The sequence below is a fragment of the Hyaena hyaena genome, unplaced genomic scaffold (assembly GCF_003009895.1).
Source record: "Hyaena hyaena isolate Hyena2069 unplaced genomic scaffold, ASM300989v1 scaffold_488, whole genome shotgun sequence".
Taxonomy (NCBI): domain Eukaryota; kingdom Metazoa; phylum Chordata; class Mammalia; order Carnivora; family Hyaenidae; genus Hyaena; species Hyaena hyaena.
Window position 1 is genome coordinate 481324 of NW_024081122.1, and position 19103 is coordinate 500426.

The following is a 19103-nucleotide window of genomic DNA, read 5'->3' on the forward strand; positions in this document are numbered from 1 at the left end:
TCAGTTAATAATTATTGTTCGTTTAATTTTCAGCAGATGTCTCACTAATTCAGCCCCACACTTTCCCCTAATTGCCTAAACCTCCTCTTGGCAAATAAATCAATTATTTTCTCAGTGACATTTTTTCGCCCCCATAAGCCTTTTCTGGACTTTTCTGACTTATCCTCACCTGGACTGGTTGCTCTCTGCGCCAGTGTAGAGCCATTACCATGGGATCTCCTCTTATTCTCATTCTGGGAACTCTTTTTGCTCCTGGAAGCCCAGTTTCCTGGGTATCCTGTTTTCAGTATGATCCCAGCATGAGACCCTTTGTTTTATTTCTTCAGAGAATAAGCCTCCAGTCTCATGCTGGAGGAGGGGAAGGGCAGTTGCCTGATGTGCAGTGACAGATGGGTGGATTTTACCTTAAAAGATTTCCAGCGCAGTCTGTGGGTTTCGTCCTTCTTCTGGCTTACCTCGAGAGCTAGCCAGTGTTGCCAGTGGCTCTGTGCTGTAAATCAGATCCATCACCAATATTCCCCAACTGACTTGCCTCCTGTTTGCAGCATCCAGCCTTTTGTTGCTGCTGAAATACTTACCGTTCTTTTCATTTTGGTGAGTTTTATGTTTGGAAAAAAAAAATCTGTTGACTGTCACTTTTTGTGGGGTTTCAGGAAGAAGCAGAATCCAGTGGTGGCTTTTTTTTAAATTTTTTATTTTTTTAAATTAATTTCTGAGAGAGAGAGAGAGAGAGACAGCGTCAGCAGGGGAGGGTCAGAGAGAGGGAGATACCGAATCTGTATTATTCCATGCTCTGAGCTAGCTGTCAGCACAGAGCCCAACGCGGGGCTCGAACCCACGAACCGTGAGATCATGACCTGAACCAAAGTCAGACGCTTAACCACCGACTGAGCCACCCAGGCGCCCCCAATGGTGGCTTTTAATATGCTATCTTTAACTGGGAGTGCCAGCTGGGTTTTGAAAACACACACAAAATGATTGATATTGTAATTTTTTTCACATTCCGTATTTATTTAGACTTACTAGCATATTTTAACAATTCTTTTGCATACTCTTGCTTCTTTCTCCTTTTTCAGCCATTCTAGGTACATTTTTTCTAATTTCGTATTTCTACAAAATAAGGGTCTATTAGTAGTAATTTCTAAGTGCTCGAGTGTCAAACAATTTCTAATTTGCCTTGACTTGTACATGATATTTTGCCTGACTTTAGAAATCTTGGTTCCAATTTTGTTTCCTCAGCACATCAAAAATATTACTTCTTTGTCTTCCAGCATTTATTTTGCTGATGAAAAGTCTTTTTTTCCCCAGTGTTCTTGCCATTACTTTGTTATAATCTGCCTTTTTCCTTTGTTGGTTGTAGAATTTCTTCTTTGACCTTGTAGAACGCTGGCTTCCCAAATAGTTCCCAAATAACCTCTTGGTAACAAAAAGCTGTTTATTGCTTACTAGACGAAGGGAGAATGACAACTCCACGGATAGCATCTCCTCGAGACCGGATTTACTAGGATGTTGAACTCTGGGTTATGGCAGGTCTTTCAATGCAGGGACTTGATTACGCAATGAGGTAATTAACATGGTATAAGAGTTTAGGATTTGTGGCAATAGCAAGGTGAGGTTTTGAGACAAGGCATTCAAAGAGTCTTGGAATATCAACTTTGTTGATGCTTTCTTGAATTGCTGGGTCTTATGATGCGTTCCTATGATGAACTACAAAGTTATTTGCAACTTCTCCTTTCTTGGATAAGAATCACTTGGGATAGGTGTACCTGGGTGGCTCGGTCGGTTAAGCGTCCGACTTCAGCTTAGGTCATGATCTCGTGGTCTGTGAGTTTGAGCCCTGCGCCTGGCTCTGTGCGACAGCTCATAGCCTGGAGCCTGCTTCCGATTCCGTATCTCCCTCACTCTCTGCCCCTCCACTGCTTGCTCTCTGTTTCTCTCTCAAAAATAATAAAAAATAAAATAAAAACAATTTTAAAAAAGATTCACCTGGGATAGTAAAATTATGCTAATGATGACCATGTAATAGGAAGGGCATGTTGCAAAACAGACGCCAAACTACGTGGGTGTAGATAGTTTTCATTTTCATTGTTCTCTCCTGTGGCCATTTTCAACCTTAGTTAAAGGATAATGGGCCGTTAGTGTGGCCACATGTGATCAGTCTCGGTCTTTGCTGCTATTTGAGGTCTCACAATCATGTACCAAGTTTCTGGGAATGTTGAGTTCAATCTCCAAGGTTCTGAGGATGTTTGTTTCAACCTCCATCAGCATCAGATTTCCAGCTCTTTTGCTGGATGATTATTTACCGCTGGCTCTGGATTTTATGCCATTTCTCTGTAGGAGCTGGTGCACCTTTGGGGCCGACTCTTGCTTCTGCTCAGACATTGAAAACTCAGCTCCCGTGGCCTCTGCCTGGTACTTCGCTCCACTGCGGGACCCGTGGGTTCAGCCCTCTCTTACTACTCCTACAGTTTCTGGTGCGTAGAGGTTTCCCTTTCTATTGCTATGTATTTTTCTCATCAACATTTGATGCTAAAACACTTCAGTCTAAAAGAGAATTTAAAAATATAGTGAAATGAAAATTCTTCATCATCTGGATTTAACAGTTGTTAACGTTTTGTCACATTTGCTCTTTCTATGTGTGTATGTATAAGCAGATGTTTATGTATTTATTTAAAATTTTTGATGTCTATTTTTGAGAGAGAGGTTGGGGGGAGGGGCAGACAGGGAGGGAGACAGAATCCGAAGCGGGTTCCAGGCTCTGAGCTGTCAGCACAGAGCCTGACGCAGGGCTTGAACCCATGAACCTTGAGATCATGACCTGAGCCAAAGTTGGATGCTTAACCTACTGAGCCACCCAGGCACCCCAACATATGTTTATATAAATATGTATGTGACTTATTTCTAATTTTGTGTTGAGATATATAGATATCTATGTATCTACCTATCTATATAGATATCTATTTCATACATACATAATTTTCTGTTTTATAAATATAAATTTATAAGTAATTTGTGTACCCCAACATACTTTTATTTCAAATACTGTAGCATATACCCCTTAAAAATAAGAACATTCTCATATACACCACAGTGCCATTATAACCTAAGGAAATTGATACTAATTCTTTGATGTATTTTAAGAGGTATACTCAATTTTCTCCAATTGAGGATACATTTTTTAAGTTTATTTATTTATTTTTGAGAGAGAAAGAGGGGGTGCAGAGCAGAGGGAGAGAGGGACAGAGAATACAAAGCAGGCTCTATGCTGACAGCCGAGAACCCCATGAGGGGCTCAGACCCACAAACCACGAGATCATGACCTGAGCCGATGTTGGAAGCTCAACCGACTGGGCCACCCAGGAACCACTTGAGGAGAAATTTTTGTAGCATATTTTTTTCAACAGTGACCCAGCCAATGTTCATGAATTACATTTGGGTGTTAGGCCTTTGAACTAAGAATATAATCCCACCACCATGTTCCTCCTCATTACATTGGCTTATTAGACATCCCAGCCCATTGTCTTAAAGGATATTCCACATACTGGACTTGTTTGACTGTGTCTTCATAGTTCAACTAAATTTTTCCTCTACCCCTGGATTTCTTGTACACTTAGCGTTCCGTCAAAAGCTGTGATTAATTTTGGGGCATCTGGTTGGCTCAGTCAGTAGAGCAGGTGATGCTTGGTGTTGGGGTCGTTATTCAAGCCTCACGCTGAGTGTAGAGATTATTTCATAGGTGGTACTGTGCACTTCATATCATAACACATTAAAAATGGCTATATACTTTTTAAAAAATTTTTTAATGTTTTTTATTTATTTCTGAGAGAGACAGAGAGACAGAGACAGAGACAGCGTGAGCAGGGGAGGGTCAGAGAGAGAGGGAGACACAGAATCTGAAGCAGGCTCCAGGCTCTGAGCTGGCTGTCAGCACAGAGCCCAATGTGGGGCTGGAACCCACAAACCATGTGATCATGACCCGAGCTGAAGTCAGACGCTTAACCGACTGAGCCACCCAGGCACCCCAAAAATGCCTTTTAAAGTATAATTTTACATTAAACAGATTTATGTGTTTTGAGCTGAGTAAGAGTGGTAACAATTCAGTACATGCTCACATCATCATTTCAGGTAGCAACACAGTTTTCATGTTTTTGCTTTTTAAGATTTTATTTGTAAGTAATCTCTGTATCCAACACTGGGCCCAAACTCACAACCCAAGATCAAGTGTTGCATGCTCTTCTGAGCCAGCCAGGCACCTCTGATTCTCTCTTTCTTCCTCCCTTCCTTCCTTCCTTCCTTCCTTCCATCCCTCTTTCTGGCTTTTTCTTAAGAGAACAGATACCCTACAATATAAATGTTGAATGAGTGAGTGACTAAATAAACTAAATACAGATTTAAGGAGTATGTCTAGTTCTTGGTTGCACGAAGGAGAGCATAGTCTAGAGAGTCCATGAGGAAGGTCATCTTGACATTTTTTTCACTAGTGGTCAAATCCCCCTGGTGTTTAATTTAGCATTAATTCAGCATTTAATTCAAATCAGCTTGGTGTTTAATTTAGCATTAGCTTAATCACTGAAAGTCTCTACCATGTACGGGACATAGTTCTTATCTGTCAGTCTTTTAAAGTTCATTTTGGCAACACAGATTCCAGAGATTAGAAAATAGGATCACAAAAACAAAACAAAGAAACAAACAAACAAAAAACTTCAATAATGAATAATTTGCCCACAGAAGGGAAGACTGGAGAAAAATCAAAAGATTTTTTTTTAATCTTATAAAGTACTCTTCATCCTTGATAAGGTCAGATGTGCATCCATATTATAGATTAATAGGACTTCTGACAGTGTCAGATCTGTTACAAAATGTTCCTAGCAGGGCATCTGGGTGGCTCAATTGGTTAAGTGTCAGAATTTGGCTCAGGTCATGATCTTGAGGTCTGTGAGTTCAAGCCTCGCATCGAGCTCTGGGCTGACAGCTCACAGCTCAGAGCCTGGAGCTTGCTTCAGATTCTGTCTCTCTCTCTCTGCCCCTCCCCCACTCATACTCTTTCTCTCTCAAAAATAAATAACACTGAAAAACAAACACACCCCCAAATGTTCCTAGCAATAAATATTTGAAATGAATAAATCTATAGTACAGCCCGAAGCTGGGATTAATTTTCTTCAGTCTGAAATAGTTTAACTTCTACAGTTCATCAGGTCAGTGGTCTCAATGATGTCTCGAGGTTTTCATACTTCTGATTTCAGGTTGAAAATAGGCAGCAAAAATGAATTTAGCCAAATGTTAATCAGTCATGGCAGGAGGAAAAATTAGGAGATTAAATGTATGACAGACTAAACAATTCTTACAATGGTGAACTAGTGGTCCTGAGAAATTGAACCTCATGAACTCATTGAGGTACTTCCAGCCAGAGTTAGTGAAAGGTTGGTGAAAAGTGTATGGAAGTTCCTTGTACTGTTGTTGCAACTTTTCTGTCAACTGGAAATTATTTCTACATAAAAAGTTAAAGGCTCTGGCACCTAAAATGAATGAGACAGATATATCGAGTATATTTCTCTCTGGGTACCACACATTCATGATTGTTAATATATTTTACTTATATGCCCTTATCAAAGCATATTTACCTTTCTCTGGATAGAATTCCAACATGATTGGTTTATCCTTCTAAATCTGTAGAAGATTAAAGGAAGCACATCAGAAATCTAGAATGGTGATATTTCATAACCTAATAGCAATGCCTTCAGAAAAAGGCAAAAAAGAAAAGAATCCAATAATTAATAAATGTAGGGGCAAATAGTCCCCATATTTCAATAACCTCTCAAGCGTTGCTATTTTACAGGATTGCAAAATAACTGAATGAATGCACGGATATTGATTAAGTAATTCATATATGCAAAGACATTAGAAAAGTGTCTGGTGCATGGTAAGCACTAAATAAATATTAGCTATTATTAGGTTTATCATGATACTCTTGCGTTGTCACACAAGGGTAAATTCAGCTCTTTTATATCTCAGGAGGCAAGAAACTCTGCAATATAATGTGCTGGATGCTTGAAGGTGATGATGAAAGCTTGGTGCCTCTCCTGTGCTCTTGAAAAATGTAGACCCAATTTTCCTTCCGCTTCCCCCACCCACCTTATGCAGTATGTGCTGCTAGGCAGTGGCTGTAGCCACCGTGTGGATAGGGTGGGGGCTGTAGCTCACACTTGAAGGCAGCCAGGTCTAGATGATTCCAAATAGTGTAAAAGTAATCGAGGGAAAGAGAGGAGAGGAAGGGGGATAAGGCAGGGAGGAAGGAATGGAAATGGATGAGAGGGAAGCAAGCCCTTAGCTGTCTAGGAAACTCAGCTGTTCACAATGAGTCATTTCCTTCAAGTTCAGCTGGCATCCAGGACTTCTTTCCAAAGACGGAATGAAAGGTTTTGTGTCTAGTAAGGGAATTTCAGAGCACAGGAAAGCCGGAGTAAATAAAGGAACACAGTGCTGGCGTACTGGCTCTGGGCCATTTTCACTGCCTGTGGCAAACCGCTTCCTCTCAGCGAGATTTCCCTCCACCTGTAGATGGGGAATTCTGATTTCTACCGGCCCTGGTGACCTTTCAGGGCTGTTTGAGGCTCCTAGGGAGGTCACGTCTGGTGACCGCAGTTTCTGAACCCAGAATCGAAAAGGCATGATCTGACAAATGCAAGGGTGTGTACACGGGGTGTTTATAACTTGTTTTGCCTCAGAAAATCCAGGACTTGTGGGGAGAAAGGAACTGGGAGAAAAAGCAAAAAAGAAGGCGCTTGGGGTTAAAAGTAAGAAAAAGATATCTAGGAGGAATTCACCTCTCCAGCCACTGGAGGCTGCTCTGGTTTTTCTTATAAGTAGCTCTATGCAGCCAACATGCTTTACTAGCCAAGGAATCTTAACCCTGAACACTGAGGAGCAAAAATAGGAAAGAAATATAATCAAAGGAGGAGACTGTGGACAAGAGCCCTTTGTTTCTGGAAGAAGGATGACTGACGAAGAGGGCATCTCCTGAGAGGCTATTATTCATTATGAAATCCCGTGTGAAGTGTGAGGTGGGTGGGCCTGGGTGGCTCAGTGGGTTAAGCTTCTGACTCTTGATTTTGGCTCAGGTCATGAGCTCATGGTTTGTGAGATTGAGCCCCAAGTAAGGCTCCAAGCGCCTGCTTGGATTCTCTCCCTCTCTGTCTGCCCCTGTCCCACTCATCTCTCTAGAGAGAGATTTATTTATTTACGTAGAAATAAATAAATTAAAAAAATAAAAGGACGTCTGGTGGGATAGTAGGTGGGCTGAGCTACGTGACATCTGACATTATGGAACGCAGATTTCCTCTTAATTAGAGACCATAAGGGGAAAGTAAATACCTCTGAGGGAGAGGTGTCAAATTCACACAGAGGTGCAAATGACTACCACCAAGTTCTTCTCTGAGAGTGAAATTTTCTGAGCCATAGGGAAGAATGGAATCTATTTCCTCCTAATAACCTGTTTCTAATTATTAACCTTTCCATTATGAGGAAAAATGCAGAAAAGTATAAGGAAAATCTGTTGCTGTTAGTTTCACAGTCCAGAGATAACTTCTGCTGATTGGGTGAATTATTTCCAGTTTTAAGATTTGCCACTGTAGATATAGAATAAATTTATAAGGCAAACCATTTGAAACAATATGAATTTTTAAACCCTGGGATATTAAATATTCATTGTTTTGAATTTGGCAAATGCATTAAAACACAAGAAGGAAATAAAAATTCATTTCAAATTCTCAATACTCAGACATAGACAGAATGATATTTTGCTGTTTTGCTTTCCATTCTGTTCTCCTAAGTATAGATGCACACATATTTTTCTGAAAATTAGAATCATATTGTACATACTATTTATATGCATGCACTATTTATATTTTGTACCTGCTTTCTTTCCACTTAGGAGTACGTCACAATGATTTCCCTCATTCATTAAATATTTTAAAATACAAACCATTTTAAATGGTTACATACTATATCACTATGGGAGTATATCATAGTGTAACCAATTAGAAAGGGACATTTAAAAAAAATATGCAGGAAAAGAAACTTCCCAGTACCTTAAGCATTTGGAAATAACCATTTAAATCCAAACAATTGTAGAATTCTTACATGTTCACAAAAGAAGAGTCAATAAGACAGGTCAAGTAGGAGACAATAAAGATAAAGACAAAACAAGGCAAGGGGCACCAGGCCGGCTCAGTTGGTAGAAAATGTGACTCTTCATCTCAGAATTGTGAGTTCTAGCTCCACTTTGAGGTTAGAGATTAGCTTAAAACAATAAAGGCAAAATAAAAAAAATACTTAAAATCAAAACCCAACACAATCATAATTTTTCACATAAAGTCTATAATTTAGTTTTTGAAGTTTTTTAAGAGTAGGCTCCGCACCCAACATGGGGCTTGAATTCATGACCCTGAGATCTAGTCATATGCTCTATTAGGCATATGCTCTATTCTAGTCCTGTCTAAGCCAGCCAGGTACCCCTACAAGTTAGTTTTCTGTTAAGTCTAATTAGTCTCTGCCCAGTGAGCCCAGACTAACAGAGGGGCTTTCGTATTAGTATTCTGTAAGCACTAAAGCCCGGTGTTCTCCAAACCACATTGATTTTTGTCTTCTTCGCAGTGTGGCTCCCTTTTCTCCAGTTGCCTAATCCTGAAACCCAAACTCGGGCTCCCTTAGTTCCTCCCATGCCCCACCTGATTCATCAGTCTCTCCCTTTGTGGTGCTCCTGCTCATATCTTGCGTCGACGACCCTAACAGCCTCAAGACTGGCCTCCTAGTCTCCATTTTGAATTTACTCCAAGTCTATTTCTAGGTTGCTAACTGAGTAGGGGCCTGTTAAAAAAAATTATTTAATTTTTGAGAGAGAGAGAGAGAGAGACAGAGCATGAACAGGGAAGGGGCAGAGAGAGAGGGAGACACAGAATCTGAAGCAGTTTCCAGGCTCTGAGCTATCAGCACAGAGCCCCATGAGGGGCTTGAACTCAAGCCATGAGATCATGACCTGAGCTGAAGTCGGACGCTTAACCGACTGAGCCACCCAGTTTTCCCAGGTAGGGGCCTTTGTAAGCCCACATTTCATTTTGTCCCCCTTGGTTAAAATAGTTTCATGGTCCCCCACTGGCTTCAGAGAAAATCCAAGCTCAGCAGGGCAACCTGTCTAACCTCGTTTCTTATTTCCCCTCTCAATCATGTTGTATACCAGCCCTAAGGAACCTTGCATAAGTTCCAGAATATTCCATGTTCTTTCTGATTGTCATGGCTTCATACAGGCCATGGGTCTCTTGGTGAGTTTTCCTTTTTTTTTTTTTTTAAATGACTGTATCTACTCATCATTTAAAACTCCTCTCCAAGGTGATCTTACCTGGTAGGTGTCTGCTCTCACTGTCCAGTCTGGCATAGTTATCTCCTTTATGTGTTCTGACAGGCCCCAGAAACGTAATCCTGTCATACTACTTTCCCACTGCCTTGTGACAAGTGGTTACTTATGTCTCACCTGCATTCACCTTGGAGCCCTCTTAGCCAGGGACACTGTCTTTTAGCTCTGCATTCCCCTTTCATTGCTCAGTACTTGGGACATAGGGGGTGCTCAGTAAATATTTTACTCATTAGTGAATGACTGACACTTTGGACTGAGCAAGGGCTCACACCATTCATAAATGGGTGTTAGAGTCAAGAAAATAATTCCTTTTTTAAAAAAATGTTTATTTTTGAGAGAGAGAGAGAGAGAGAGAGCGCATGATCAAGGGAGGGAGGGCAGAGAGAGAGACGGAGACACAGAATCCGAAACAGGCTCCAAGGCACTGAGCTCTCCACACAGAGCCTGACGTAGGGCTCGAACTGACAAACCATGAGATTGTGACCTGAGCTGAAGTCGGAAGCTCAATCGACTGAGCCACCCAGGTGCCCCTGGTCCCTATTCTTACAGACCTCTCAGCTTAGGGGAGGAAACAGGCAAGTCAACATGAACTTTTAAGAGTCTGATTAGTGCCACTTTAGACAAAATTAATGGGTTCATGGTATCTTGGAAGACAGGTAGTAAACTCAGTGTTGGGAGTGTGGAGGAGGTTTTCAGGAGGAAGACTTCTGAGATCAGACCTCAAAGATGAGTAGATGTTAGTTAGAAGAACATCAAGGGTGAGTGGTAGTGATAGGGACGGGGGTCCAGGCAAAAGAAACACTGTTCATAGAAGACTTGAGGAGAGAGAGAACTTGGACCTTCAGGTAACAGATGGAAGGTAGTTCTGTGTGTCCGAAGAACAGAGTTCTGGGCAGAGATTAGTGAGAGGAACTATCGAGGTAGCCGATGCCAGACTGGGAAGGACTTCACTTAGTTGATGTAAAATTTAAGTGAGATCCTGTGTGGAAAGTGTATCAATAGCATCTTGTTCCAGACTTTATCTTGTGTGATGAGGGGATGATGTTCTGTGGTTTGGGAGCTCTGATTTTCAGTAAAGGAAGCGTGTACAAAGACAATTGCCAGCTCATTGAGGGATAAGGACGAGGTGGCACTCATCTTTTTTTGTATGTCGAGCAAAGTCTCGTGCCTTGTTGGATTAAAGCCTGAATTGAGGCTGTTTTCTAGTGCCTTCCTTCAGATAGTCTCCCTGCTGGTGCCATTTACTTCTTATCCTTTTTAGGATTTGTCGGTGGTGCTTATGGTTGGGCCTTTGTGGTGGCGATGTGTGGATGTCTTGGGGGGCTGATAAAAGCTGAGGTTACAGTAAATAAAACAGATGAAAAGCGGTTGTTTGTAGAGAAAAATGCTTGGCAAACGCACCCTGCTGTCAGATTGGAGAGAGCTTGGACAGAGGCCATGGCCAACATTCCCTACGACCATGGCCGATGGGTGGGAGAGCAGGTGGATGACGGGAAGGAGAGGGCAGGGGAGAAGAAGCTCCTGCCTGTAGGTCCTCACGATATGCTAAATGAGACGCGTGCAAATACAACCCTTACATTAGAGCAGATTGTAGAAATGTCTCAGAGAGGCTTGAAAATATCAGATAGAGAGAAATCACTCCCGACTGAGGGATCTGGGAAAATGCAGAGATAGAATTTGGGCTGCGAGGAGGGATGTAAAACGCTTGGCGTACAGAGCGCTCGCTCACTGAATGTTACGTCTTTCCCTTCACGGTGTCTTCTTCTGCTCTTATCCTCTCTGTCCTAAGATTCAGCGATAGTCTGTACCTAGAAGGGGCTCTGGAAGAATACTGTGTAGGGACAGCCATCCTTGGCGCCTTGCAAGATTGCTGGGATGATGAAGCAAGCCAGAAGAAACTCGACGCATGCCAGCAGAATTCAAATGTGATTTGAAGGAGTTACGTGCCAGGCTTTGGGGATTTTTTTTTTTTATGGATAAGGAAATTTAATCACCAAATATAGTCACTAAGAAAAATGCCATTCCCAAAGCTGTTCTTGATTTTGAATGCTAAATTGGTCTCAATCCACCTATTGTTACCTTGTATTTCCTTATTTTGGCATAATGTATACAACGTGAAATTTACCACTTTAATTTTTTAAGTGTAAAGTTCAGTGGCAATAATTACATTCACTATGTTGTGCAATGGCACCAGTTATCTATTTCCAAATCTTGTTTGTTACCCCAAACAGAAACTCTGTAACCATGCAAGCAATAGCTTTCAACATCCCCTTCCCCTAGTTGGCCCTAACTTTTTTTTTGAAAAAAATTTTAATATTTATTTATTTTTGAAGGGGGGGGGAGAGAATGAGTGGGGGAGGGACAGAGAGAGAGGAAGTCACAGAATCCCAAGCAGGCTCCATCCAGGCTCTGAGCTGTCAATACAGAGCCTGACGTGCAGCTTGAACTCACAAGCCGTGAGATCATGACCTGAGCCGAAGTCTGACGCTTAACCAACTGAGCCACCCAGGTGCCCCAAGTCGGTCCTAACTTCTAATCTACTTTTTGTCCCTATGAATTTATCTGTTCTCTGTACCTCATGAAGTGGAATAATGCAGCATTTGTCCTTTTGTGTTGATTTCATGTAGTATCAAGTTTGTAAGGTTCATTTATGTTGTAATGTGTCAGTACTTCATTTCTCTTTATGGCTGAATAGGATTTCATTGCATGGATATATACCACATTTTGTTTATCCATTCATCTGTGGACACACCCTAGGGTTGTCTCCATCTTTTGGCTATTGTGAATACTGCCGCAACGAACATTAGTGTACAAGTATCCGTTTGAATTCCTGCTTTCAGTTCCTTTGAGTACATACCTAGGAGTGGAATGCCAGATCACATGAACATTCTAGATTCAGCTGTTTGAGGCGCTGCCAAAGTGTTCTGTGCAGCAGCTGCAGGATTTGAGGTTTCTGCAAGCAATGCACAGAGATTCCAATTCCTCCATATCCTCACCAACATTTGTTACCTTTTTTTAATTAAAGATTTTTAAATGCATTTGAAAGAGAGAGAAAAGAGAGAGAATTTTAAGCAAGCTCCACGCCCAGCGCAGCGCCTGATCCCATGACTCTGGGATCATTACCTGAGCTGAAATCAAGAGTCACACAACAGACTGAGCCACCCAGGTGTCCCAACATTTGTTAGGGTTTTTGTTTTTTTCGATAATAGCTATGCTAATTGGTATCGAGTAATACTTTATTGTGATTTTAATTTGCATCTTCCTCACAACTAGTGATGCTGGGCATTTCAGGCCTTAAAATTTCACACGCATTTTATCACTTGCTTCCCAAACCATTACTACCATTTTGTGGATGTTGAAACTGAGGCCTCTTACAAATTGTGACTTTACCAGTTTCACAGGTTTAAATGTTGGAGGTTTAAATGGAAGCTTAGAACTTCTGACTTCAGTGGCCCTTCTTATTTAAAAAAAATTTTTTTTAATGATTTATTTATTTCAGAGAGAGAGAGACAGCGTGAGCAGGGGAGGGTCAGAGAGAGAGGGAGACACAGAATCTGAAGCAGACTCCAGGCTCTGAGCTGTCAGCACAGAGCCCGATGCGGGGCTTGAACCCACGAACGGTGAAACCATGACCTGAGCCAAAATCGGACACTTAACTGACTGAGCCACCCAGGCGCCCCTTGTAGATTGTTAAGCACCTTGCAGTACAAGGTAATCTTTAGGCTGTTCTTACATGGAAAGGTGTAAGTCAAGGTTTTGGGGGAGCCTTTCTGTTTTTAAGCATGAATATTTGGGGCCCGTGAAAAGCAGTTAACTTACCTGTTAAGAGGACAATAGTTTCACCCACACTTAAGGGCCTGAAGAACACAGGTGACTGATCACAGAAAAGCTTAGCCATTTATTCATCAGGAAGGTTCAGGGAGAATCTCTGCCTTCTGTTCAGCAGTGATAGTTCGAGAGAGAAAACAGAAGGCAGAAGTCTAGTGGTAGAAAAAAAAAAACTTCCATAATCTTGGGTCTGAATTCAGTTTCCTTTTTCCTGAGCTTAGCCTCCCATTCCTAGAAAGCAAAAATCCTATTTGTACTTGGAAGGAAATAGGAGTCACGCAAAATCTTTGATTTTTATTTTTTTCAAAGGCTCAGTGCGCACCACCTAGTGGAGAGAATCTGAAAGCACAAGACTGCATTTTTCCTCCCTTCAATTTGACGTTTGCTGGAAGTCGCATAACTTCTGTCTTCCTGCAAATGGAGGAAGGAGTCCGAGGTGGCAGAAGTCGGTGCTGGCTTTCTGGTGACTTTATTCGTTTATTTTTTTTCCTCCAATTTTTATGTTTATGCCATCAGGTTTGCAGAGGCGAAGGAGCCTTGAGTATGTGGAACTGTGATGTCCCTTTGTCTTTTCAGTGGCATGGAAATCAAGGTTCCAATTGTTTTGAAGTTCTGGATCTGGCTCAGAGGCAGCAGAGCTCTGCCGCCGTCTACAGCTGGTGTGTGTGCTGGGAGAAACCCAGGGAAAGGGCAGGGAGAGGACCATGCAGGGCTCCGGGTACAGAGCACCCAGGACAGATCTGGAGTCCTCACCGTAGATCACATACAGGAGAGCGGAGATTGCGTGACCATGATCAAGGTTCAAAGTCCAGGGCGGGGCAGGAGTCCGGACACCGTGACATGAGGAGAACGTTCCAGGCCCTGCAGCCACAGAGCACACACCCCATGATCCCGCCTGTCTCCTGCCAGCTTTGGGGGAACCTAGGACATGCAGTTGCCTCTGGAGCCTGCATCCCAGAATCCAGTAGCCACAGGCAACTCATATTCTCATGGTCACGTGTTCTCCACTGGGCAGTCAGGCTTGGGTCGCATCAGCCTACTTTCAGGCAGCATTCACACAGCTGTCTGCTGATGGCTCTGTGCTTTTGAAACAGGGTGTGGATATAGCAGGTTTTCTGATGGTGAAGGTGCCTGGAGAGAGATGGTGAAAATGTCCTTCATTTTCCTTTTTTAAAATTTTTTTAATGTTTTTTATTTATTTCTGAGAGACAGAGAAAGAGACAGCATGAGCAGGGGAGGGGCAGACAGAGAGGGAGACACAGAATCCAAAGCAGGCTCCACGCTCTGAGCTGTCAGCACAGAAACTGATGCGGGGCTTGAACCCACGAACCGTGAGATCATGACCTGAGCAGAAGTAGGACGCTCAACTGACTGAGCCACTCAGGCGCCCCTCAACATCCTTCTTTTTCTGATTCAGTTCACCCAGGGTTGGCGTAATCGGCTCCCAGCTATCGAGGGAATATTCTGGATTCTGGTCATTTTTCACATGTAGGTTGCTTGCACTGAGCAGAATATGGAAATTCCTGTTCTGGGTCCTCTTCCCTCGACTGCTGGCGGTTCTGACCCTGTGCCGATGGCCGTGGGCTTTATAAAGCACTTCCATGTGATGTCACACCCAACCAGCCCCTTCTCTCTCTTGATTAACCCAAGGATCTGCAACTCAGTTGACCTCTGCTGAATCTCTACGCAGCTGCATCTCAACTACGGTTTGGTTGGATAACTGGAGGATGGTGTTCTCAGGACGAGAGTCACGGCAAAGCCCGGATCATCACAAAGCAGTGACTGCGACAACTCACAGATCCAAAATCTAGGTAACATGCTTATGGATTTCAATAACCACCAATGTTTGCACATGCATGGCTCATGCTAGTTAATGACCCTTTTCGAGGGCAGGGATGGTGCCGTATTTTCTATAATATGGATGGACAATGAAAGTGGTCCCAGTGAGTTCTCCACGGCTGAGTTTTTCCTCATCTCTTCATAATTTTATGCTGTGGAGACACAAATAAACACAAGTTTTGGATTTAAGGATCTCAGGTTTCTCCCCACATAAGAACCCTCTCTAGGTGGGCCATCTGGTTTTGCTTTCCATGGTTGACCATTCAGAAAAGCTCCTTTGTGCTCTCAAGCCCCCGCTGACAGGGCCCCTTCTGGCCCAGCAAGGGCCACGTGCCCAGGGAATGTCTGTAGGAATCATGTCTCCCAGGCATGGAGACAAGGCTTTGTATCTAAGGGCCCTTGTGGTGGGGCTGAAAATGGTCCCCCGCAAGATTTCACGTCTAACCCCTGGAACCTAGGCATGCTACCTTATGTGGATACAAGATCTTTGCAGCTGTGATTACATTAAGGATTTCAAAAATGGGGACATTATCCTGGATTATCTGAATGGGCCCTAAATACCATTGTGTGCCTCTCCATAAGGCAGAGGCAGAGAGAGAGACTCAGGCAGAAGGAGATGAGGCAGTGTGATCACGGAGGCTGAGACCGGGGTGCTGGGGGTCGCCCGGAACTGGGGAGGACAAAGAGAGCATGTTCCCTAGAGCTTCTAGAAGGATGTGGCCCTGCAGACACTTTGACCTGGGCCTCCTGCTACTGATTTCAGATTGTAGCCTCGAGCACTGTGAAAGAGTAAGTAAGTATTGTTTCAAGCTACCAAATTTGTGGTAATTTGTTACAGCGGCGTAGGAAAATCGTACCACGCTGAAGCTTAGGTTTTATTAGCTTCGCTCCCAATCCAACTGCTTTTGTTTTAGTCTTGGGTTGGTGATCGGTGGAGTGAGAGGTTGAAGACGGTGGTGGAGTCCTTGTTCGGAAAGGTATTTGGTGCTTCCACACATCTGCCGAGAAAGCAGTCAGGTTACGACGGTGGGGCCTTTGGGGACATTGAACCCCCTCAGTTTCCCACTGGTGGCCATCGTGTCACTGCTGTTTCCTTTCGTGCTTAGCAAGGATAGGAGAAAGGCTGGTGTGTTGTTTTGGTATAAACTGCAAAGAAGGCTCTAGAAAGGAACAGTGGATTCTTTGGCACATTGAGTCTTGGAAGAAGTAGGGAATAGGCTCCTATGACCTAAAACTGAAGTGGCAGTTTTGAAGAGGGATTGGGTAAAAAAGGTCGTAAGTCCCTGGAGCCCAACATAAGAAAATGGAAAACTTGGAGCTGCTGCGTACTCAGATGGGTGCCGATGGGTCCTGCCTCACCTGCATAGCACAACCGTGTGCGGATTTAATTTCTACTAGTGAAGATGGAGGAGGAAAGCTATTGGCCGATAGCAGATCGCTTTATTGTTCTGGATTATTTTCTCTTTCTCTGTAAGAGAAGGAGGCAGAAGTCTGCCTGTTGTCACGAGATTTACCGTCACTGTCTTGGGAACGTTGTGTGTCCCCACCTCACTGGCCTCAGGCTTAGTTAGCCACGGGGTTTGATTTGGCCAGTATGATTGGAAAGGGCTGTTAGAATCTTCAGGAACCTTTGGGATGTTTCTTCACCTCTCCTGCTTCTCTCCTTCTGCTAAGGCAGAAGTACATCTCAGATGAGGACTGTTCCTTTCACTTAGAAGATGAGTGAACCCACAGCTGACCCTCCACTGGGCAGGTAGTGAGAACAATCTCTGTGATTCTTAGCCTTTGAGGCTTGGGCATTGGCTGTTCCCCCCAGCTCTACAATTAAGGAGAGAAGGGAAGCATCTTTATTACCTCTCAGTTACCGTAAACGGTAGGGGAAGAGTTGTAGGGGTGTTGTGAGTGATTCAGAACAAGAGGCATGTGTGGGGGCAGAGGAGAGGGGCCGGGGAAGAAAGACAGGCCTTTGGGTCAAGGGAGGTTCCTGGTAAAAGTGAACTTTGAATGTTTAGAGGGATATGGAGGTGTTAGCTCATGGGGGAAATTTCCTAGCAAAGAATGGGAGACACATCCGGCAAAATTCGAGATGTGCACACCAGGGTGGGGTCTACAAAGGCCCTGAAGGATGACTACACTTGCTTGTGTCTGCTGGTGTGTATTTCTTGTGAAGGGATTTGGAGTTGATTCCCAAATCTTTGGGAAGCTAATAAAAGGTTTTAAACGGGAGCAGTAGTATGGTATTTAGATTGCAGGACGGATGGAAGAAGAATTTCTTAGGCAGCAGGATGTGTTTCCTTTCACACTGGAAAGGAAACTATGAGATATACCCCCTGCGAAGTGCTCCTGGATGCATGGTTTGCAAAGGTGTTTGAGGGTGGTTACATCACTACAGACAATGGGTTCCAGTGTCTGTGAATGAGTAAGTATAATAGTATTTGTGTGCATTTTAGAAACAGAACAACATGAGATCTTCTAGGTGTGTTTTATTTTATTTTATTTTTTTTAAAATATTTTTTATTTATTTCTAGGAGAGGGAGAGAGACAGCGTGAGCAGGGGAGGGTCAGAGAGAGAGGGAGATACAGACTCTGAAATAGGCTCCAGGCTCTGAGCTGGCAGTCATCACAGAGCCCGATGAGGGGCTCGAACCCACGAACCTCGAGATCATGACCTAAGCGAAAGTCGGATGCTTAACCGACTACCCACCCAGGCGCCCCTTCTAGGTGTGTTTTTTTTTTTTTTTTTTTAAAGATTTTATTTATTTCTAGGAGAGAGAGAGAGAGACAGCGTGAGCAGGGGAGGGTCAGAGAGAGAGGGAGTCACAGACTGAAACAGGCTCCAGGCTCTGAGCTGGCAGTCAGCACAGAGCCCGACGCGGGGCTCAAACCCACGAACCGCGAGATCATGACCTAAGCGAAAGTCGGACGCTTAACCGACTAAGCCACCCAGGCGCCCCTCTAGGTGTGTTTTAAATGAGAGCCTTGTGATTCCCCCGCATGGCGGATGGGTTACACGTGGCTGAATACCAGTAGCTATTCCGGGCATCTTTATATACTTGGTGGTTTTTGCTCTTAGCTATTGTTTCATATACTCCTATAAAGTGCCATTGGTTAGACTTTAAAATATAGCAAGTTATGGGGGGCCCTCAGTGGCTCAGTTGGTTAAGCGTCTGACTTTGGCTCAGGTCATGATCTCACGGTTCGTGAGTTCGAGCCCTGTGTCAGGTTCTATGCTGACAGCTCAGAGCCTGGAGCCTGTTTCCAATTCTGTGTCTCCCTCTTTCTTTGACCCTCCTCCACTCACACTCTGTCTCTCAAAACTAAATAAACATTAAAAAAATTAAAAAATATATAGCAAGTTAGGAGTGGAAACTGAAAACATTTCTGCCAATCCCCTTCAAGTAGATATTTATCATAGGCTTGAGTTATCTTCTGCTGATCAGATATTTTAGTGAAAGTCTAGCCTAAAGTATAGGTGAAAATGAGAAAATAGAGTGTTGCTTATGCTCTAGTTTTCTTTTTCATTAAATGGGAGCAAATGCTATCCATACCCAGTGTATTATTGCAAAGAGAAGGTGACCCTTTTTCTCATCTTGTCAGTTAGAAATAAAACATACAGATATTAACCCCCTGCGTATTTTAATGCAAAATGAATGAATTCAGAACTTTAGAGGTGGTGATGGCAGTTTCTGACTAATTTTGAGGACTTAACATAAGGTTGATGTGAATACATATTTTGATATAAATTGTTTTCAAATCATGTGATATGGCACCAGTTAGAAATTTATTTTTGTCAAAAATATTTTTTACACAGAAATAATTTAAAATAAACAGCATATCACCGATGAAATAAGTTCACACATGTCTTTATGAATTAGAACAATACCAGGCACATATTATAATTGCAATCCATATTTATTGAATAAATGAATATGTATTGTTAAGACTATTTAAATAAACTGTATAATACATTCTTTCAGACACACAGAGCTAAAATAATATTCTTTGTATATAAAATCACTTAAATATA

At 42.8% G+C, this 19103-nt stretch overlaps 1 long non-coding RNA gene across 2 annotated transcripts in view; it reads left to right on the forward strand.

The window, feature by feature from the left end:
- The window catches only part of LOC120246815, a 486271-nt gene that overhangs the window by 2311 nt on the left and 464857 nt on the right, over positions 1 to 19103 (forward strand). Inside the window, exons 2-3 of one of the 2 annotated variants that reach the window (XR_005532157.1) lie at positions 2338 to 2474; positions 14888 to 15048. This is a non-coding gene — a long non-coding RNA (uncharacterized LOC120246815). The remainder of the gene's footprint in view (positions 1 to 2337; positions 2475 to 14887; positions 15049 to 19103) is intronic. The other variant, XR_005532156.1, reaches the window with a different exon arrangement.